Source organism: Xenopus laevis, chromosome 2S (assembly GCF_017654675.1).
Source record: "Xenopus laevis strain J_2021 chromosome 2S, Xenopus_laevis_v10.1, whole genome shotgun sequence".
Classification (NCBI taxonomy): Eukaryota; Metazoa; Chordata; class Amphibia; order Anura; family Pipidae; genus Xenopus; species Xenopus laevis.
In genome coordinates this window covers 34742835-34765993 of record NC_054374.1, presented here as the reverse complement: position 1 = coordinate 34765993, position 23159 = coordinate 34742835, and the positions used below count along the sequence as shown (strand labels likewise).

Here is a 23159-nt window from a genome sequence, read left to right as displayed (position 1 = left end):
CCTCTTTAGTGATGGGCGAATTTGCGCCGTTTCGCTTCACCGAAAAATTTGCGAAACGGCGAAAAATTTGCGAAACGGCGCCAGCATCTCGTTTTTGACGCTGGGGCCCGTTTTTGACTCCGGGGAATTTTTGCAGTGAATTTTCACTGGCGTTTCGCAAATTTATTCTCGGGCGTTTTGCGAATTTATTCGCGGGCGTTTCGCTAATTTATTCGCAGGCGTTTCGCGAATTTATTCGCTGGCGGCGAATCGCGCAAATTCGCCGCAAATTCACGCCTGGCGAATAAATTCGCCCATCACTAATCCTCTTCTATTAATATTCCAGCTTCTTACTCAAATCAATATGTGATTGCTAGGGTATTTGGGACCCTAGGAACCAGATTGCTGAAATTGCAAATAACTATAAAACTATAAAAAAATAAATAAAAACATTGGAAAGTTGTTTAGAATTGGCCGTTCTATAACATAATAAAAGTTACCTGAAAGGTGAACCACCCGTTTAAGAGGGACAAAAGAATTCATTGCTAGGCTAATAGTAACACCCTTGCTGAGCATTAACTTTTTTATCACTTTAGGAAATCACTGCTGTTAAAACGGAATCTCCTGGGCTTTGTGATACAATATTTGTCTGCTAGGATCTGAATCTGGGTCACTTTTCTGGATATGCAGTTTTATTTATGGATTTCTAGCAGAACACAAAGGCATTAACTATATGATATAGATAGAAGCAACGTCGAAACCTTTCGCAAGTATATAAATATCCACTGTATTTGGCCAAAGAAAAGCGTCATTGTGTCTGGGATGATGTATGAGCCCATTTCGGCATTTGACCGTTATAGCTGGATTTTGTACTGCAGTAAAGGAAAGCAATGTGTATTCGATCATTTTATTGGCTTTCTGGGTAGGATACTACTCTGATTCTTTGTCTCCATGATTTTGCTCAGCTACAGAAATATTATTTACATACAGTTGATCAACTGATAAGATACATTTGTTTGTGCTTTTATTGTAGTTTGTCAATCCGTGAACTGGTTCTATAGCCTAGAATGTCATACTCTTGAAAACCTAAGGGTCAGGAGAGTAAAGTAATAAAATATTATAACAGTAACACGACTGACTACAAATCATATAAACCTTTCTTAACACTATGGGGCACATTTACTTAGCTCGAGTGAAGGAATAGAATAAAAAATACTTTGAATTTCGAAGTATTTTTTTTTGGCTACTTCAACTATCGAATTGGCTACTTCGACCTTCGACTACGACTAACTGAAAATCGTTTGACTATTCGACCATTCGATAGTCGAAGTTAAAAGTCTCTTTAAAAAATAAATTCCTCATGACGAGAACAATAATACAATTGTCATTTAACATAACCAACTTTGACATGTGATGTATAATTGTATGAACATCCTTCTCCCCTCCCTGCTCCACTTCTTCTCTTTTCTTTCTTTTCCTGCTTTCTTCTCTTTAAGTTGTTGTTTTGTGTTAACCTAAAATGCAAAAATAAAAACTTTAAAAAAAAAAAAATAAATAAATAAATTCCACCACCTACTTCGCCACCTAAAACCTACCGAGCATTAATGTTAGCCTATGGGGAAGGTCCCCATAGGGGATTGAAGGAAAATCGTTTGATCGATGAATTAAAATCCTTTGAATCGTTCAATCGAACGAATAGCGCTAAATCCTTTGACTTCGATATTTGAAGTCGAAGGATTTAACTTCGACTGTCGAATATCGAGGGTTAATTAACCCTCGATATTCGACCCTAAGTAAATCTGCCCCCCAATGTGTGTGTGTGTCTGTGTTTTATACTTACTTTATTATTTATTATTTATTAAAATGAACCAAAGAATCTGATTATAGTTAAGCAACATTTTTTTGTTGCTTTTTCAAAAATTTTCACAAATCTGCTCTAGAATTAACATCATGAACGTCAATACAAAAACACCCCTTGACTCCAATGCATTTTGCAGGGTGAAAAAAGTGTTGAATAAACACCCATCGACTCCTATCCTTTTGGTGCAAGAAAAACTGCCTATCGGCTCCAGTGTTTTGAGGTTTTTTTTACATAAAAAAGTGGTATGAATGTTCATTAATTCCAATGTATTTGATGAAATTTTGCCATTTTGCAAACTTTTCCCCAGTTTTGCTAAATGTGAGACAAAAAAAGGTAGTGTCACTCATCACCAGATTGAATGTCAAAAAAAGCAAAAGTATACATGCAATCAGTCTTGCTTAGTAGAGCAGTATGTTGCCAATAATATTAGTTTTGATCAATAGAGATCTGTCAAAATCTTTGGGGTTTTTTTGGTGATTTGGTAGGAGAATAGATTCTTATTTTTATGTTATGTTTATAGCTCTGCTTACTGGCAGGTAATAAAGAGAATAAATGGCACTTTGTGTGTAGTCCTTGTATGCAGCTGCCCTTATCTGTAGGGCACAGGGCCCCAGTTAATCAAGTACAATTTAGAGGCTATCTGAGAGTTTCTGGCAGTGCTGGTATGAGAAAAGGCAGAGCACAAAGTTTATATAGTGGATAAGGCACCTCCTTTTGTCAGTGAGAAGTATATAAAAGCACATGGTTGAAAGACAAGTGCTTTTCTACAGGTTGAGGAACTCGTAGGTGATGTCTAAGATCCTCATATCCTCAGTGAGTCAAAGTTTTTTGGCACCATTAGGCACCATTTATAAGGATAATCTACAGAATTTTCATGGCTTTTTGTGTATTTTACAGTTACATTATGTATGTAAAATTTTGCAGTGGGAAGTTTTCTATGCAGTGGCATAGCTAGAGTGGGGCCCCCATGCAAAAAAATCTTCAGAGTGGCCCAGTGCACTCTGATCCCCATCCTTCCACCCACTTCCCATCCCACCTCTGCCCTGCCCATGCCCTGCCTCCACCCCACCCACTCCCCGCCCACTCTTGCCTGGCTTGCATCCCCCTTCCTCTCTGCAGGTAAGAGAGTGGCTGGGGAGGAGGGATTTTTTATTATCTATAGAGTAAGCAGACCCCACAGTCCGGGCCCCACTAGTCCATGCCCCCCTGTTCCCCAGGCCTCCCTGTGACTGTGGGGTCTTCTTCCTCTACAGTTACTCCACTGTTTCCATGGTAGCTTCCTCTGTTAAGAGATCCAGAACAAATTAATCAGCAGGTACCTAGTAAATATATAAAGGCCCGTCTTAATACAGGAAAAAGTAGTATGTGTTATTAGGAGATTACAAAAATGTACAAAACTTGTAATTTTTTTAAAATCCTGACATTCTGGCAGAGATCTGCTACCGGACAATACCATACCAGCCTCTAGAAGGCTGACATTACATTTTGTGATGAGTTTAGTCTGGAAATGTCACTGGGACTAGTCCTTTATCCTGGTAAAAATCTATCACACCAAGGCATTCCGATCTTTCTGCTAAGTCCGAAATGTTCTATAGCTACAGTTTTGCTATATAAGCTGTAATGTTCTGTACCAAGAGGGTTGAAGTACTTTGTGTCTTCTCTTAAATTATTCAGTATCTTATTCAATTACCGAAATGTGGTTACTGGGGAGCTGAAACTTTTGGTCTTGATACTAATCAAATAAATGCGGTAGACCATTTGCTCACATATTATACTGTGCGTACCAGCTGTTGTTTTTCTAGGAACTCTGATTAGAACATGTAGCTGAGTTAGAGACAAGAAATTAACATGGGTAAAAGCAGTAGGAGCTGCCTTTTCAGATCACAGAATGAGTTATTGTGCCAGAAGCATTGGCTCCATATTACAGGGGAAAAAATCTTGGATTATTCTTCTCTCTGGGGAAATACGTATAGTTGTTTGTAGTTGCTTATCTAATAAATCTCCATTAAGGGCATGATCCTGCACAGTTTTCCGGTTGCTTTCTTGCAAGACTAACCATCAGAACACAAAAATCAACTAGCTGGCATAGATACATGTCTGGAGATCTTACCTATTGGTAAACCTGAGAAAGTTGATGAAATTCTACTGTCTATTTAAATAAGTTAACAAAACAATACAAAAAAATAAGCACTGCGGCAGATAATTTAATCATTCATTTAAAGGTGTTCTGTATATGCATTTATAGACTATAGCAAAAACCCAAAAAAGACTGCCTAATTTTGTACCATCACCAGTTCAAATTCATTTATAAGCAATATTCATTGATATTAATATAGTCAGGACACATAGAACAAAAATATATTAGAAACATAGTCACTCCCCCTTCCTATAACTCCATATAACTTACCAATAGCACTTATACCATTAAATCCATGTAAAATATGTCATATTCTGATAGTCCCCCATTCCAAATACAGGCAATGACTGTTATGCCAAATAAAACATTGACTTAGTGCAACAAGTAAATAGGAATACTTTTATCAAACTGACTGCCCAAGATCTATGTTTTAGATCAGTGCCTAGGATCCATATTACTGGCAGTACTTAATCCTAACCTCCCTGACAAGATCAAAAAAATTTACAGGTATGGGACCTGTTATCCAGAATGGTTAAGACCTGGGGGCAAATTCATAATCTATGGAAATTCGCCAACGACAGCTTTGCTCACTTTGCCACACTTTGCCAGGCGAAAATTCGCCAGGACAACGCTAATTCACTAAAATGTGAAGCTGTGTACAGGGCACGGAACGGAATTCGCTAGCATTAATTCAGCAAGCAGAGAGAAGTTGCGCTAGCGTTGGCTAATTTGCATACGGCGGGAAGTTTAATTTCAATGTTGCAGCAAATACATTACACTACACAAGTCCAGGGAACCCTAATAAAATAAAATTAAGTTGTTATAATACCCTACACATGAGCCCAGTGTATAGTTTATGTGCCATATGTAACGAAATGAAGGGAGGAAGCTGGGTACGCTAAAAAAAATTATTATCTTTTGCAGCCTATCACCCTGAAAAACTGAAAAGTCGCCAGCGTTTTTTGGGACTTAGACTTTTTTAAGGAACTCCTATCTACTCTACTGCACTTTGCCTGGTCTGAGGTTGCGAAGGCAAATCTGGCGCAAGAGGTAACGTTCAGTTATATCTTCATCTTAGTGAATTTGCGTAGTTACGTCTATTCGCCAGAGTGAAAATTCACTTGGCTTTAGAGTGCGAAGTAACGCTACAGTCTATCTCCTTCGCTAGCGAATTTACGCCAGCGCCTGTAAGTAAAACGGCGAAGTCCCGAAATTACGTCAATTAATTTTTGCCAGCATAAGTCACTTCGCCCTTTAGTAAATTTGCCCCCTGGGGTTTTATAGATAAGGGATCTTTGCATAATTTGGATCCTTATACCTTAAAGGAACAGTAACATCAAAAAATAAAAATGTTTTAAAGTAATGAAAATATAATGCAGTGTTGCTCTGCACTAGTAAAACTGCTGTGTTTGCTTAAGAAACACTACTATTGTTTATATAAATAAGCTGCTGTGTAGCAATGGGGGCGGCCATTCAAAGGAGAAAAGGCTCAAGTTACACTGCAGATAGCAGATCAGCTCTGTCTGTTTAATGGTGTTATCTGTTATCCATTAGTTAACCTGTGCCATATAGCCGTTTTTCAAATTCCGCCATTGCTCCACAGCCACTTGTTTATATGAACTATAGTAGTGTTTCTGAAGCAAACAGGTCAGTTTTACCAATGCAGGGCAACACTGCATGATATTTTCATTACTTTAAAACACTTACATTTTTTGGTGTTACTGTTCCTTTAAGTCTTCTAAAAATCACTTAAACATAAAATAAACTAAATGGGATTATTTTGCCTCCAATAAAGATTAATTATATCTCTGCTGGGATCAAGTACAAGGTAAATGAGAAAATGGTGCAATGTGCCAAGTGAAAAAAAAAAAAAGACTGGAAAAAGAATGCAGAATCCATTGGTTTTTAGGATCAAGCCCCAATTTGAACCATTTCAGTCATCTTGCTATAGTTTCTAGAATATCCAGGATAGGAATCAGGCCAAATCTCATCCAAACTGCCTGGCCATCAATAGGTCACTAAACTCACTGATGTATACTCACAATGGGCACATTTAGGTTAATCAATTAATCAATTAATCAATTAATTTCACTTTATAGAGCAATGTCTTGATTACATTGACTATTAATAATTATCCTATATACAAAAGAGGACTTATCCCCCTATCCAGTTGCACTGTAGAGAATTAGACACAATATATTACAGTAAAAAGCAATATTTATTAATAACCATGCTAGTGAAACAAATTAAAACATATTTAAAAACCAACAGCGCTGCTGGAAACAAAAATCGGGGAATGCCCTGATGTTAGTTAGTGATCACTATTTTCCATGCAGGTTGAAAAACCTTGCGTAGGTAAAAAAATGTGATTGGAGCAGTATAGATGGTTTAGTATAACGTATTAGATGTAAACTCCCGGCAAAGATAAAGCATTACTTTTCTGCATTAATGTGAGTTAGTTTCAGACCACATTAAGGGCATACGTGCCAAAATGTCCCTTCTTTTCTGTATAAGAAGTATATCCCAAACAGGGTAGGGGCTGGCTCCCCTTGCAAGTCCCTCAGCGGAAGCCCCTTGAGCCGAGGTTAAGTGCAGGGTAAGTAAGGAGTTAGCTGTAGCAAACGCTGGATCCAATGTAGTAGCCTAAGGGCTATATATGCAGAACCCCAGTTCAGTATGCCAGCAAAAGGTTTCCTATACTTGCCCTTGTGTGGATATCGTCCGTGGAGTGGAACGCTCACAAATATCCGTCAGATCATCCCCGGGATAAAAAATGCATCCAATCCACAATTTACAATAAAATCAAGAGTTATGTCTCTTCTTGCAGAGTAAATGCGTTATACAATCAGTGCGGTTATCAGGTTTATTAATAATGTACAGTAAAACAAAGTACTTGGACTTGCAGATTGTATTCCCTGCTGCTGACAGTTAACTGCATGGTGGTTATATGTATTTAACAGAACAGGGGTGGGTACATACAGTATGCTTGCATATGGAGAGGTCTGTAATAGGTGAAATTTATGTGTTCAAATTTTTATTTTTAATTGGGCAGGTAAAGAGGGGTTTAGTTTGTATTCCAAATTTTCCTGATATGGATTTGTTTCACCCCTACTTCCTATACGTCTGCCCTACTTCCTATTAATGCCAGGTGCCCAAACAACGGAGGCATAGGTGCCGCACACATGAATTAGTAGGTCGTACATTATTTAGAACTGATTGGTGCTGAGTTTCATCTCACAGGAATAACTTTGAGTGTGTATTGGTAGCACCTAATTATCTCATTGCTAAGATGTGGCAGAATTTTTGGCTCCAGGGCTTCTTGCACCCAGACCACGTTACTTTGAGTGAGTATGTTTGATTATATCATCATTTAATGTGCAGAAGTCGTTCATGCTGATATTTATACTAAACACTCCCAGAGAACACATATATGTATAGTAAATTTGAATAGAGTAGAGTTCTGTATTACTTTATTTTTTGTAATTAGAGGCTTTTGCACTAGCTGGAAAGGCACTTTTAAGCTTAGATTCTTTGTTCTTTTCAAGTTAAAGGGCAAGTCAACTCCCAAATAAAAACTTTGCCCAATAACAGAAAATATAATTTTAAGCAACTTTCCAATACACATTTATTCAAACTTGTCTTTAAAGTTATTTGTAAAAACAATTGCTATTGAAAGCAGCATTTGCTTAACTCCTGGCTGTTACTTTTTAAACAATGTTGCAAAAGTCTTAGTTCCCCAGCTGCCTTGTCTTACATTGTTTCAACAGTCTGAACCAAACCATAGACAAATGTGTCACAAATGTATATTGCAAAGTTGTTTCGAAATTATGTTTTCTTTTATTAGGCAAAAAAATGTTTCTTGGATTGACATTGCCTATGAAGATGCAACCATCCGAACTGTAGGCTTTGGCATAGGGCAAACTGATTCCCTTCAGAAAATAACTTCATGAAAAACTCTGCTACATTTCTCTACATCACTCTGTACAATTACTAAAGCATTTCACTGGCAAACATATATTTTCAATTGATCTATAGTAAAATTTATATTAATATATATTATATATACAAGTAAGTGATTTGTTATCTGGAAACCCATTATCTCAGAATTATGGAAAGGCAGTCTCCCGTAGACTCCATTTTACCCAGATTATCCAAAATTTTAAATATAATTTCCTTTTTTTTCTATAAAAATAAAACAGTACCTTGTACTTGATCCAAACGAAGATCGAATTAATCCTTATTGGAAGCAAAACCAGCCTTTTGGGTTTATTTAAGTAGACTTAAGATGTGAAGATCCAAATTTTGGAAAGATCTGTTATCCAGAACGCCCCAGGTCCCAAGCATTCTGGATAACAGGTCCCATACCTGTATTAGTAATATACGTATTTAAAACCTACAGCATCAGGACAGTCTGCATAACAAACTTAGTATTAGGATAGGAAAAGGCAGATTAATGTCTGTTTTATTGCTATACATTGTTCACTCATTCTGAGGACCTGCCTTTTATTTCCAATGAACTGCTTCGTGTACAGGCCCCTTTCTAAAAATAATCTTGCAGCTCTGTTGTAATTCCTGTGGACTGAATAAATGTATATAGAGATGATCTCCTTCAGATGATGTGCATGTCACTGCAGCAGCGCTGTACTTGACACTTCAGAATTCCGCTGGGAGAGAAATGATGGTGAAGATTCATGTGATTGTTTTTTTTCTGAAGGACACAATTCTATGTATCATAAAGAATTTATATATCAGCACACATACAAACATTGTATTGCGATTGTAAACAAGGTCATTTAGTGTACAATTCTACTTCTCTCTAACGTTACTTCTCCTGATAATTTATGGTTGTTTTTGGAGTTTGTATAAATTTAAAAAAAAAATTTTTATTTTATTTTTTGCTAAAATAGTGATTTCCTTTGGTTGTTAGAAATAGTCCAAATCAAACTTTTTATTTAACACAACTCACCAGTTTACTACACCAAATACTGTATATTCCAAGTATAAATGCCTTATTTTGTTGCTTCAGATCTTACTAGTGATTGGCGAATTTGTCCTGTTTAGCTTCGCCAAAAAATTCACTAATTTCCCATGAAATTTGCGAAACTGTGAAAAATTTTCGAAACATGCGAACACAATTCAAGGGCGTCAAAATCGACGATGGAGACAATGCCGATGCCAGCAACAATTCCGATGCCCGTAAAAATTCCAACGTGCATTAAAGTCAATGTCATACATTGAATTTTCGCAGCAAATTCACAAATTTATTCCCGCCAGCGAAACGCAGACATTTTCCAAATAATCCAAATAATCCAAATTTTTTAAAATTATTTCATTTTTCTCTGTAATAATAAATCAGTACATTGTAAGGGATCACAACTAAAATATATTTACTCTACATTGGAGGCAAAACAATCCTATTGGGTTTAATTAATGTTCAGATAAATTTTTGGTAGACTTTTTACAATTTACAGAAAGATCCATCAAGAGAACCCCAGGTCTCAAGCATTCTGGATAACAGGTCCCATACCTGTTCCACAGATATTTTCTAATACACCTACTACTCTCCTTTGTGCTCATAAAAATGTTAAAATATTTACAATATCTCGGTGCCCAAAATGATCACTGTATCTTTTTTTGCTGAAAGCTATCATCCTAATTAATTTTTTATCTCTTTAAACTATCAAGCAACAGATCTGTACTATAGAGCAACATGGAAGTCATTTACACTGGTGGATAATTGTACAAGACAAATATTGTATATGAGAAGTATGAGAATTGAGACATCTTCTCAGAGCAAACCCCTTTTACTGAATGCCTGGTGCTTACCTTCCTTTTTGCATGGATTTTTTGACTTGCTGTACAGTAAAGTGTGCATTAGGACTGTTATCAAAGAAATGGTAATTTAATGTAGTCACTGGGGACAAAAATCTTGTAGTATTCTCATACTCCCCAATTTTTTTTCTGGGGGGGCTGCGCTGTGTTATTTATATAAAGTTCATGAATTGTACCACTTCTAGTATCTGTTCTCTTTGGTTTGAATTTGCTTTATTGGGTTCTGTGATTGGCTTGGGTTTCAGCTAAGGGTTCTACAAGGAGTGATGTATTGAGTAGACCACCAGGATACTTCTTTGACATGGTGAAACATTGCATGTAGCTGCTACTGTTAGTAGCGGGCTTGAATTTGCTATGTACGTCACCTACTCGATGATGCTACTAACTGGCATATTACTCACCTATCAATTGAATTTAATATTTAGATGTCCTGACACATAGCACTTTACACACACACACAATACACACAATAGGGATAGCAAAATAAATGACCAGATACTGTTGGAACAACGATAGGGTGTTACAAAAGCTGAACATATTTATTTTCCATATTTCTGGTACCTGTATTTCCAAATTTTCTTAATCTGATTGGCAAGGATCATGAGATGACCTACTGTAATGCAGTCATATGAACTGAGCTGTAAAAAAAATGTCTCCCTTGTGCCAGGATTAACTCCCTGGGTTTTCGTTTAGCAGCTACAAAGAGCTATATACTATAAACTCGAGTATAAGCCAAGTTTTTCAGCATCCAAAATATGCTGAAAAAGTCTACCACGGCAGTAGCTGAGATTGCAGTCACTTTTAATCATTCCTATACCAACAGTTCGCTTAGGGAGAGACTGCAATATCCCACAGCGCCCTCTGTTGGTTATATGAAAGAATAACAGTGTGCCATCTCTTGGTTATATGAAAGATTAACAGAGACTGCAATATCACACAGCGCCCTCTGTTGGTTATATGAAAGAATAACAGTGACTGCAATATCACACAGCACCCTCTGTTGGTTATATGAAAGAATAACAGTGACTGCAATATCACACAGCGCCCTCTGTTGGTTATATGAAAGAATAACAGTGACTGCAATATCACACAGCGCCCTCTGTTGGTTATATGAAGGATTAACAGTGATGGCAATATCACACAGCGCCCTCTGTTGGTTATACGAAAGATTAACAGTGATGGCAATATCACACAGCACCCTCTGCACATGGTAGTGGGACAGTGGGACAATGCACAAAGTAATCCATTTGGCAATTCTCTGTCACCATCAACTTTGCAAAGAAGTCCGGTTGATCGCTGGGGGGGTCGCTTTGGCGGAATGTGCTCTGCTGAGAGACAGGGCTGTAGTTGTGTCTAGGCTTATACTCGAGTCAATAAGTTTTCCCAGTTTTCGTAGGTAAAATTAGGTACCTCGGCTTATACTCGGGTCGGCTTATACTCGAGTATATACGGTAAATCCATACTTGTCTAGTGTTTCCCTGTACTAAGCATAACTATAATTGAAAATATGGCCATACAGTGTAAGGCTCCTGTTATTATTTACTTTATAGTAAAACCATAACCTTTTTGCGCTTTGTGACTTACAGGTCTTCACTTTTATCCATAAAATAAGGGGTTGCCAATTGTTACCAGTGTGGGGTTTATATTTTGTGAAATAACCTCCACCTCAAGGGTTACTCTGTCATGGAAAATATAACTTCTTTGCTTTAGACAGAGAAAATAGAACACTGTTTATTTCTCAAGACATCACTTTAAAAATCTGAAAGGGAAGTTTCTTAATGCATGATTCCAGAGGAATTGTAATGATCAGCACCCAAAATCCAGAGCCAATGCTAGGCTGCCTGGTCTCGGCTCTTGCTTCCTCATTTAACAGCCGCCTTTCACCTTGGGAGGAGCCCTCGGCTAATCGGATGCCACCAGGTCTTAGCCAAGCTAAGGGGTCTGGACGAGCAGAGGGGCACGATTGTATGCAAAAGTCTTGTGGGCAGAAGGTCACAGACAGAAAGCGTAGTCAAAATCAGGCCGGGTCGGTGCAGGCAGAAAACAAGCTTGATCAAACAAGCAGGGGTCATAGCCGGGAGATCAATCAAGAATGGTCAGGACAGGCACGGGTCTGAATACAGAGATGAGAATAGTCGGTTTACCAGGCAGGGGTCGGGATCACAGAAGTCAGCTTAGTCAGGCAAGGGTCAAAAACAGGTATCAGATATCAGGAACAGAAGAAATATCACCCAGGAACTCAAGAAGAACAAGAATAGGAGCGGCGTGGCGGGCGTCCCCGCCGCACTACTAGACCACCAGGTTAAGTTATTACAGGAATTGTCTAAAGCAGTGATCCCCAACCAATGACATGTGCACAACATGTTGCTCACCAACCCCTTGGATGTTGCTCTTAGTGGCCTCAAAGCACATGCTTTTTTTTAACTCCAGGCTTGGAGGCAAGTTTTGGTTGTATAAGAACCACGTGTACTGCCAAACAGTGCTTCCTTTAGGCTGCCAGTCCACATAGGGACCACCAAATAGCCAATCACAGCACTTATTTTGCATTCCCAAGCATTTTTCATGCATGTGTTGCTCTCCAACACTTTTTACATCTGAATGTAGCTCATGGGTAAAAAAGGTTGGGGACCCCCCAGTCTATAGAATAATGCTCATCCGCTGGGATCTATTGTTCACTAACTAAAGATATTTTTGATACTTATATTTCCCAAAGCAGCAATTTGATCTGTAAAAATGAATTTCTCTTATAATTCCAGGCATTATTGTTACCACTGAACATGAAGATTAGCTTTTTCAGCAAATTAAAGAAAACAGAGAAGAAATCGGTGTCAGCGAAAGACAGTTAATAAAGTGGCGTTATCCACGCTTCCACTATTAAGAAAAGAGCCCAGAGGACTGTGTAGGTTAAAGAAAGATTCCTGTGGATTATTTTCAAAGCCTGTATTTTTGTACGTACTGCTGATGCCAAGCCAGGTGAGTGGGCGTTCAAGATAACTCTTGCTAATTTGAAAAAGGAAAGCATGAGAACAGGAGGTGATGAATACAGCCTGCCTACTCAGGTTCTGTCACATAAGATGTCAGCTTTTTATTTTAATTGCATTTTGTGCCAGCGCTTGCAAAGAAGCACGACTGTATTACTGAATATATTCTCACCATTAAATGTCATATTAGGTTTGTTTTGCCTCTGTCATTATATCTCGCTAGAGCCCACCCAGCCAGTTTAGGGGCTATATTAAAAAGCAGTAAGTGTTCTAATAACCTAAATATATCAGAATATACACCCACCAACTCTTACGTACTTTGGCATACCTTTCTGAAATTTGGATCACCAACCTAAATTCTACTAAAAAATTAGATTGTTTGTAGTAAGGATTACATTTATCTCAGCTTGAATCGAGTACAGGTATGGGACCTGTTATCCAGAATGCTCAGGACCTGGGGTTTTCCGAATAACGTATCCGTAATTTGGATCTCCATACCTAAAGTCTACTAGAAAACCATGTAAACATTAAATAAACCCAATAAGCTGATTTTGCTTCCAATAATTATTTATAACTTAAGTTTGTTGCAAGTACAAGCTACTTTTTATTATTACATTTTTAAAAATTTTGATTATTTGATTATAATGGAGTCAGAGTAGTATGGGAGACCCCCTTTCTATAATTCGGCAATTTTTGGATAATGGATTTCCAGATAATGGATCCCATACCTGTACAAGGTTATGTTTTTACTACAAAGAAAAAAGGAAATTGTTTTCAAAATTTTTAATTATTTTATTAAAATGGAGTCCTGTAATTCAGAGCTTTGTGGATAACGGGTTTCCTGATAATCTATCCTATATGTCTATTAAGCAAATAAATCTATGGAAACCATATGCACATAAATATTTGATTGAAAGCTATTGGTTACCAGAGTTGTGCCGGGTACATTATGTCCTATATTTGCACAAAATTCTCATTTTTTCTCATGATTTTTATGGTGTAGTTTTTATTCCTAAATTACACAGTTTACACTGCAAACAATTCACTCTAGCATATAAAATGTAATTCTTAATCCAACAAGTGTATTTGTTTTTAGTTGTAATATTGTTGTGTAGGCAGTCATCTTAGGTCATTTTGCCTGTTCATGTGCTTTCAGAAATAGCCAGCACTTTAGGATGGAACTGCTTTCTGGCAGGTTGCTGTTTCTCCTACTCAATGTAACTGAACAGGGTCTCAGTGGGACATGGGTTTTACCACTGAGTGCTGTTCTTAGATCTACCAGGGAGCTGTTATCTGGTTCTGCTGATGGGCTGCTGGGGGTGTCAGGGAACTGGGAGTTCCCTCTGGGGAGGTTGTCTGGATCTAGGAGGAAGCCCCTCAGGAGGGATCAGGAACGTGGTATCCAGGGATTAAGCAGAAGGGGTAGTCAAGTTCGGGCAACTGGTCAAAAGGCAGGCAGAATACAAACAGAGTCCAAAGTCCAGGCAGGTAGTCAACAACAAGAGATCAATCAAGAATATCCTCAGGGATAACAGGAATAGCAACATGGAACCCAGGAATCTACTCAGGAACAAGATCCTATTTTCGGGCTCCATCTTGGCGCCTCAGGCGTCCTTTTAAAGGGGTTTTTTGGCGCCCTTGCGTCAGCGTCAGCACGTCTGCGACCGACGCGCTGCGCCTGCGTCCGTCGCGCCGTTGTGACGTCTTCGCGCCTGCGCACTTGCGCACAGGCGTCTCTGCGCCGGCGCCGCTACCCACGTGACGGCCATGGGCGCCGCCATTTTGGGAGCGGCGTCGGAAGAGGTAGTTGCGCCGCCCGGAGCTCCTGGTCCTGCTCCGGGCGGCGATCGTGACAGTACCCCCCCCCCTCACGGGGGGCCTCAGGACCACCGGGACAAGGCTTCTGGGGAAACTTGGCGTGAAAATCCCTCACCAGACGAGGAGCGTGAACATCACGGTGTCCTTCCCAGGAGCATTCTTCAGGGCCAAAGCCCCTCCACTGAATGAGGTACTGAAGGGACCCTCTGGAGATCCTGGAGTCTAGGATTTTCTCCACCTCGTACTCGAGTTGACCCTCCACAGAGATGGCAGGAGGAGGAGACTGACCGCCAGAGAACCGGTTGGTGATGGCGGGTTTCACCAGAGACACGTGGAACACGTTGGGGATTCTCATCTCTGGTGGAAGCTGGAGTCTGACAGCCACAGGATTGATTATCTCCAAGATGGGAAATGGACCCACGAATTTTGGACCCAACTTGGGAGATGGTATCTTCAACCGGATATTCCTGGAAGAGAGCCAGACATTATCACCCACCTTGTAGGGAGGAGAGGATCTTCGACGACGATCCGCGAAAGTCTTATGAACAAGAGTGCTCTTCTCTAGGTTCAACTTGGTAGCAGCCCAAATAGCAGACATATGGGCTGCGGAATCGTCAGCAGCCGGGACGTCAGATAACACAAAGTCTTGGGGAAAAGCTTGAGGATGCTGACCATACACCGACATGAACGGAGACCTTCCTGTAGAGGAATGACAAGCATTATTATGAGCGAATTCCGCCCATGGGAGGAGATCAGACCAGTCATCCTGGCAGAGGGATACGTGGTTCCTCAGGAACTGTTCCAGGGCTTGGTTGACACGTTCAGCTGCCCCATTCGTCTGCGGATGGTATGCAGAAAAAAACTGAAGAACAATTCCCAAGTCTTTGCATAGTGAACGCCAGAATTTGGCAGTAAACTGGGTGCCTCTATCGGAGACGATCTCCACCGGGAAACCATGCAGGCGGAAGATGTACTGGATAAATAGCTGGGACAACTCCACCGCAGAGGGCAACTTCTTCAGGGGGATGAAATGGGCCATTTTGGAGAATCGATCAATGACAACCCAGATCACAGTGTTCCCACAAGAGGGAGGAAGTTCGACAATGAAGTCCATGGACAGGTGGGTCCAGGGACGGGAAGGAACCGGCAAAGGCTGTAGTAACCCACTGGGGCGAGAGTGGCTTGACTTAGATGTGGCACAAACATTACAAGCAGCAACAAAGTCCTTCACATCTTTGCGGATATCAGGCCACCAAACCAGGCGTCGTAAGAGTTCAAGAGTCTTAGCTGGGCCTGGGTGTCCGGCTTGCCTGGAGCAATGGGTCTGTTGCAGGATAGGCAGACGCAGCTCAGGAGGAACAAATGCCATTCCAATGGGTGTATCAGAAGGAGCAGAAGACTGACCAGCCAGGATTTGGTCAGCAAACTGTGGATACAGGGAGGCAATAATCTTGATTGGAGGGATGATTGGCTCTTGTCTCTCAGGAGAGCGGTCCACCGGAGTGAAGCTACGAGACAAGGCATCGGCCTTCTGATTCTTGGAGCCTGGGCGATTAGACAAGATAAAATTAAATCGAGAGAAGAAGAGAGCCCACCTTGCTTGTCTGAGGTTTAGCCTCTTGAGGGACTGGATGAACTCGAGATTCTTATGATCGGTGTAAATCTGAACAGGAATCAGAGAACCCTCCAGGAGGTGACGCCACTCTTCAAGGGCAAGTTTAACAGCCAAGAGTTCTCGGTTCCCGACATCGTAGTTCTGCTCCGCGGACGAGAACTTCTTGGAGAAAAAAGCACAGGGATGCAACTTCCCATCAGTGGGGTGTCTCTGAGACAGGATGGCTCCGGCTCCGACTTCAGAAGCATCAACTTCGATGCAGAAGGGTAGTTCGGGATTGGGGTGTCGGAGGACAGAAGCGGACGTGAAGGCCTCTTTCAAGGACTGAAAAGCTTCAATGGCCGATGGAGGCTACAAGCTGGGTTTACCCCCTTTCCGGATGAGGGCCAGGATAGGTGCAATGCGGGAAGAGAACCCCCGGATGAACTGCCGATAGTAGTTAGCAAATCCGATAAATCTCTGGATTGCCTTGGTACTCAGCGGGAGAGGCCACTCCTGGATGGCAGACATTTTCACGGGATCCATCTCAAATCCCTCAGGAGAGATAATGTATCCTAGGAAGGGGATCTTGGACACCTCGAAGACGCACTTCTCCAACTTGGCGAAGAGAGAGTTCTTCCTCAGACGAGAGAGTACCTCCTTCACCTGGGAGCGATGGCTTTCTAGGTCTTTAGAAAAGATCAGGATGTCGTCCAGGTACACGACTACGAACCTTCCTAGGAGATCCCGGAACACATCGTTAACAAACTCCTGGAAGACGGCAGGGGCATTGCAGAGGCCGAAGGGCATAACGAGATATTCATAGTGCCCGTCACGAGTGTTGAAAGCCGTCTTCCATTCATCACCCTCACGGATGCGAATGAGGTTGTACGCCCCCCGGAGATCCAACTTAGAGAATATCTTCGCCCCCTTCAGCTGGTCGAAGAGCTCCACGATCAAGGGCAGAGGGTACCTGTTCTTTACAGTGATTTTATTCAGGCCCCGGTAGTCTATGCATGGCCGAAGGCCTCCGTCCTTCTTCTCCACGAAGAAGAACCCAGCCCCTGCAGGAGAGGTGGAAGGGCGGATAAACCCCCGCTGGAGATTTTCTTGGATGTATTCCTTCATTGCGGTAGTCTCAGCAGGAGAGAGAGGGTAAGTGCGGCCTCTGGGGGGCATGGCTCCTGGCAGGAGTTCGACAGGACAGTCGTAGGAGCGATGTGGAGGAAGGAATTCCGCAGACTTCTTACAGAACACATCGGAGAATTCTTTATAACAGGAGGGAAGAGACTTTAACTCGGTTGAGGAGATAGTTACCTTCTTGAGGGGTTTAGCAGGAAGGCAATGCTGTAGGCAGAATGGGCTCCAACGAGAAACCTGCCCTGTGGACCAGTCTATGGTGGGATTGTGCAGGCGCAGCCAGGGGAGACCCAAAACAACTGGAACAGCGGGACAAGGGATAATAAGAAATGAAAGTCTCTCTTTATGCAGGGTCCCAACCTGCACAAGTAGTTCGCCAGTGGTCATCGTGATTACAGACTCCAGGGGTTTATCATCTATGGCGACGATCCTCATGGGAGAAGGCAAAGATAATAAGGGAATTCCCATGTACTTAGCAAAGAGAGCGTCCATGAAGTTACCCCCGGCTCCGGAATCGATGAAAGCATTCCCGAAGATGGTCTTTTCAGTCAGACGAATCTGGAAGGGAAGGAGAAACCTGTGTGAGTTTCCTTGGGTCTTCCCCTGAGACCTATCTCGAGACTTTTGAGTAGTGCCCCCTACATGAGTTACCATAGACATACCTCGGGGTACAAAACTCTTAGCCTTTGCAGGACAGGCATTGGCGAAGTGGGAATGTCCGCCACAATACAGACACAGGCCTGACATCCGTCTGCGGAGTCTCTCTTGTTCAGTGAGGCGAGTTCTTCCCACTTGCATGGGTTCCTCCTGGAGAGAAATGGATGCTTGAGCAGGTGGGGTGACAGGAGCCTGCAGGAAAGGCCTTTTGAAGCGGGGTGCCAACATGGGTTGAAACCTCCTGACACGATCTCTCAGGGTTTGATGCTCTCTCAGAAGAGTGTCCACCTTGACAGCCAAGGCGATGAGGTCTTCAACTTGCGTGGGTAATTCACGGGAGACCAGGTCATCTTTGATGCGGAGGGAGAGACCATTATAAAATGCAGTATGGTATGCGTCGTTGTTCCAACGAGTCTCAGCAGCAAGTGTACGGAATTCGATTGCATACTCCGCTACACTGCGACTCCCTTGGCGGATTTGGAACAGACGGGAAGCAGCGGATGTCACCCGGCCGGGAGCATCGAAGACGACCCGGAATTCTTTGAGAAATGCTTCTGCGTCATCCATCAGTGGGGACTGCTTCTCCCAGTGTGGAGATGCCCACTCGAGAGCTTTCCCTGCCAGACGAGTAATCACGAACCCCACCTTGGCACGTTCAGAGCCAAATTCAGTGGGGTGTAGGGCAAATCGAATCTGGCACTGATTCACGAATCCTCGACAGGCTTGAGGATCGCCATCGTAGAGAGGCGGAGCAGGAGTATGTGCACCAGAAGTGGAGGACTGGGTAGCCTTGGCAGCAGCCGCTTGCGGAGGAGGTGCCGGCAGGGGGGTCGCTGGTGTCAACAAGGAGAGCTTTTCCAGGATCGCCTCCAGCGTGTGTCCCACGTAATTCTGCCGGGCTTCATACGCCTCCATGCGGGAATGCAGGCCCCGAAAGGCCCTGCCGAAATCAGGCTGAGCTTCCTCAGTGGGATCCATGGCCCGAAAATAATGTCAGGGAACTGGGAGTTCCCTCTGGGGAGGTTGTCTGGATCTAGGAGGAAGCCCCTCAGGAGGGATCAGGAACGTGGTATCCAGGGATTAAGCAGAAGGGGTAGTCAAGTTCGGGCAACTGGTCAAAAGGCAGGCAGAATACAAACAGAGTCCAAAGTCCAGGCAGGTAGTCAACAACAAGAGATCGATCAATCAAGAATATCCTCAGGGATAACAGGAATAGCAACAGGGAACCCAGGAATCTACTCAGGAACAAGATCCTATTTTCGGGCGCCATCTTGACGCCTCAGGCGTCCTTTTAAAGGGGTTTTTTGGCGCCCTTGCGTCGGCGTCAGCACGTCTGCGACCGACGCGCTGTGCCTGCGTCCGTCGCGCCGTTGTGACGTCTTCGCGCCTGCGCACTTGCGCGCAGGCGTCTCTGCGCCGGCGCCGCTACCCATGTGGCGGCCATGGGCGCCGCCATTTTGGGAGCGGCGTCGGAAGAGGTAGTTGCGCCGCCCGGAGCTCCTGGTCCTGCTCCGGGCGGCGATCGTGACAGGGGGGAATGGAAGAGGGTTATATCACTTTTGTAGTACAGAAGTAAAGTATGCCTGAAGTTTATCAGAATCACATGACTGAGGGCACCTGGGAAACTGACAATATGTCTAGCCCCATGTCAAATTTCAAAATTAAATATAAAAAAATCCATTTGCTCTTTTGAAAAACGGATTTCAGTGCAGAGGTCTGCTGGAGCAGCACTATTAACTGATGTGTTTTGAAAAAAAACATGTTTTCCCATAACAGTATCCCTTTAATGGCATTTTTACTAAAGCAGACAGTGATTAATGGGGGCATATTTCTTTGTTTAAAAATCCCCTTCATCATTGTAGACAATTTTTGAAACTTTTAAAAGCACATTTCTCCTTTTCTGGTGTTGTATGAAATAGGAAATATTTGTTTTTGACCTATGTCTCCTTCGTCCAGCACCCAGGACATACAGTATGTTCTGGCACAACATGGAATAGTGAGTGGTTTGCTTTATGCCGTTGTTGTTTAAGCACATGGCTCACTTTCCTCTTGCTCAGGACTCCTCATAATTAAAAGTCAATCTATTATCTTTTGTCTATTTGGCTCTTCAAAAGTGTAAAGTGTTGGAATACTGTATATTCATATTTTACATTTAATCCTGCAAGAACATGTTTGACCCTTCATGTGTAGAGGTGGAAAGATAAGAGTAAGATTAAAGCAACCCTTATTATAGTTTTAATGCAAGCACCCGGCAAGATGACATTTTCAGTATCCTCATAATGTATCCGCTGGAATCTAAATGTCAAATGTCATATTCATATTTACGTTAAACTGTCTTAATCATGTTGCTTAATCGTGACTTCAGCGATCATCTTGTCAGGCCAATTTATTCAGAGGCCTCCTAAAAAGGCAATAAAAATGTGGCCATTTGGAAGTTTTCGTATCTACTGTGGAAAATTACATAACATGACAACTTTGAATACTAATGCATCATTCAAAACAAAACTTGAAAGTCAAGAATATTTTGGTGGAGTCTGAAAACAGATTTGGCATCAAGAGACAAAAGCATTTATCATATAAACTGTCATCAGTAGTTCTGCAATCTCATGGAAAATCAATGTCCTCTGCACAAACTATACCTATAATAAGAATATCTTACAATTTTAACCAGTTGTTTGAATAATTAGTGCATGACAAGTGTATATTGCAATAATTTCTGGAAAAATCGAGGGCAAGGCCCGCCTATTATATATAATTCTATTTTTAAGACAATGAAGTGGGAGCACACGCCTTGGAAGTGGCCAGATAACATGTGAAGTAGAGGTTCACAGACTGTGGGGCTACCCCCAGGGGGTCCAAAGCAGTGCGTAGTGGTCAGATATAGTAATATGAATTTTTATTTTAAAGGAGAAGGAAAGGCTAAAATTAAGTAAGCTTTATCAGAAAGGTCTGTATAAATACACCAGTAAACCCTCAACGTAATGCTGCTCTGAGTCGTCTGTCAAAAGAAACACAGCTTTTCTTTCCATCTATTGTGTATAAATGGACTTCTGTATCAGACTTCCTGTTTTCAACATAAACCTCCAGGGCAGGGCTTGAGCATGCTCAGTTTGCTCCTCTCCCCCTCCCTCCTCCCATCCCTGCTGTAATCTGAGCTTAGAGCTGTAAGTGAGCAGGGAGAGACTCAGGCAGGAAGTGATGTCACACCAAGTTCATATGGCAGCTTCTATCCTAAACAAACAGAGACAGTGTCCACTCAGGTATGGTACAGCATTCTGCAGAATAAATATAGCGTTGTAGCTTGCACTATTGTGGCTAATCTGTTGCCAATAAACTGTCTTTAATAGGGTAAATTTTTAATTTCTCTTTTAGATATTCCTGGAACTGTAGCAGCATAATTCTTACAGACATATAATCATATATCTGCAACCTTATCAAAAGCTGGGAGAGGGTTGGCTCAATCAATTGTTGAAAGAAATTTTTAAATTCAAATTTAGAGTTCATTTAAGTGTAATTCGACTAGGAAATAGTTCATATTCGATTTGAATTTAAAAAAAAATCTAAATTCAAATTTTGAAGTGTATCATGTACTGTACCTTTAAGAATTCAAATTCAACTATTCGCCATCTAAAAACTGCCGAATTGGTGTTTTAGCCTGTGGGGGCCTATTGATGGACTATTGGAAAAAAAAATTCCAAAAAAAAGTTTTTTTGGGGTGAAAAACCTTGAATTGAATTTGTTTCGAATTTGCAGCTTGATCCTATTCACCTGTTTTTAAAAAATCTTTGTTTTTTTTGTTTGTTTTTTCTAAATAAAGTTTGGATTGGTGATTTTTTTTTTTTGAATTTCGAGTGAATGGGAGTTTTAGAAACTCCCATAAACTCGAAATTCGACCATTGATAAATCTGCCCCTTAATATTCCAGTTATAAAATAAAAATGAAAACAAGCACACTGAAGATATGAACAGGGAGAGGACACACAGAATCACACTCCTCTTTCAAAATATCTATGAAGTGTAATTTATACTTTTATTGGGGGTAGATGGTTCTGCTGCTAACCCTCCACTTTACCAGTTTGTTATATTGATAGCTTTAGTAGCAGCTAACTTTAGGATTTTTCTTCGTGTTTTTTCCATTTATCCATTAAGATCGCGTCCCTGTGTATTAATGCATTTCACTAAAATCCTATACCAGCACCAAAGTATTGATTTTTTTCAGCACATGCACAGAATCCCAACATAAATTACACATGACTATTTTATTGAACGTGAGACAAACCATTGCTAAAGTCTGGAAGTCTAAATTGATAGAATTGCAGGCATTTTTTTAAAAATAAATTGGCCTCCTTTGCTGGAATGAAGGCACCTCTGTTGAACATTCCCTCTAATTTCTACATGGACAAAAAAAAAATCATTTTCTTGCACACTTTTTAGAATTGTGTGTGCACTTTTTAAAAACTGTGCACATCAACATTATGCGTTAAAGTGGCCGTCATTAGCAAAAATTCATCTAGCAGAAATCTCCTCTGCGGGGACATCGTCAATTTACTAACAGGCGTAGAAGACAATTAGCTAGCGAAAGAGACCCTTGCTGGCGCAGTTTTGCACCCTATCGCTAGGTGGATTGTCGATCAGGCAAATGATCGCTATGTTCACGAAAGTGTGAATTTTACAGAACGTTACCTCTTTCGCCAGAGTTTCCTTCGCCACCTTACACCTGGGGAACTGGATGAAGCTACATCCTCCTTAATCTTATGTCAGTGACATCATATCCTGTAAGCTGGAAAGTCATAAAAGTTCTAAAAAATTTTGTGTCAACATTTTTTTCCAACCATTTGAGGGGTGTGCCACATTTGTTTAAGGGTGGGCTCATGTCTAGGGCATTAGAGGATCTCTTTTGTCTTTATTTTGCTTCATTGGACGTTTGTAATAATAAGTGGCCACTTCAAGCATTTGCACCATCATCTCTAATAAAGACGTCTATAGGGCCTATATGTACCCGCCCTATTCAAATAGACCTATTTGGTCTAACGAAGTTTTGCTAGGCAGAAATTAAAGCTAGTGAAAGTTCACTATGAAATCCTTGCGCTCACTAATTAACGCTAGCAAAACTTCACCAGTGTTCGGCTATAGAGATGCAATTTAGCATTTTAGTGAATTA

General features: G+C 41.3%; 1 long non-coding RNA gene across 1 annotated transcript in view; it reads left to right on the top strand.

The window, feature by feature from the left end:
- The window catches only part of LOC121400478, a 63252-nt gene that overhangs the window by 24953 nt on the left and 15140 nt on the right, over positions 1 to 23159 (top strand). The window contains exon 2 of the long non-coding RNA XR_005965762.1: positions 12566 to 12782. This is a non-coding gene — a long non-coding RNA (uncharacterized LOC121400478). The remainder of the gene's footprint in view (positions 1 to 12565; positions 12783 to 23159) is intronic.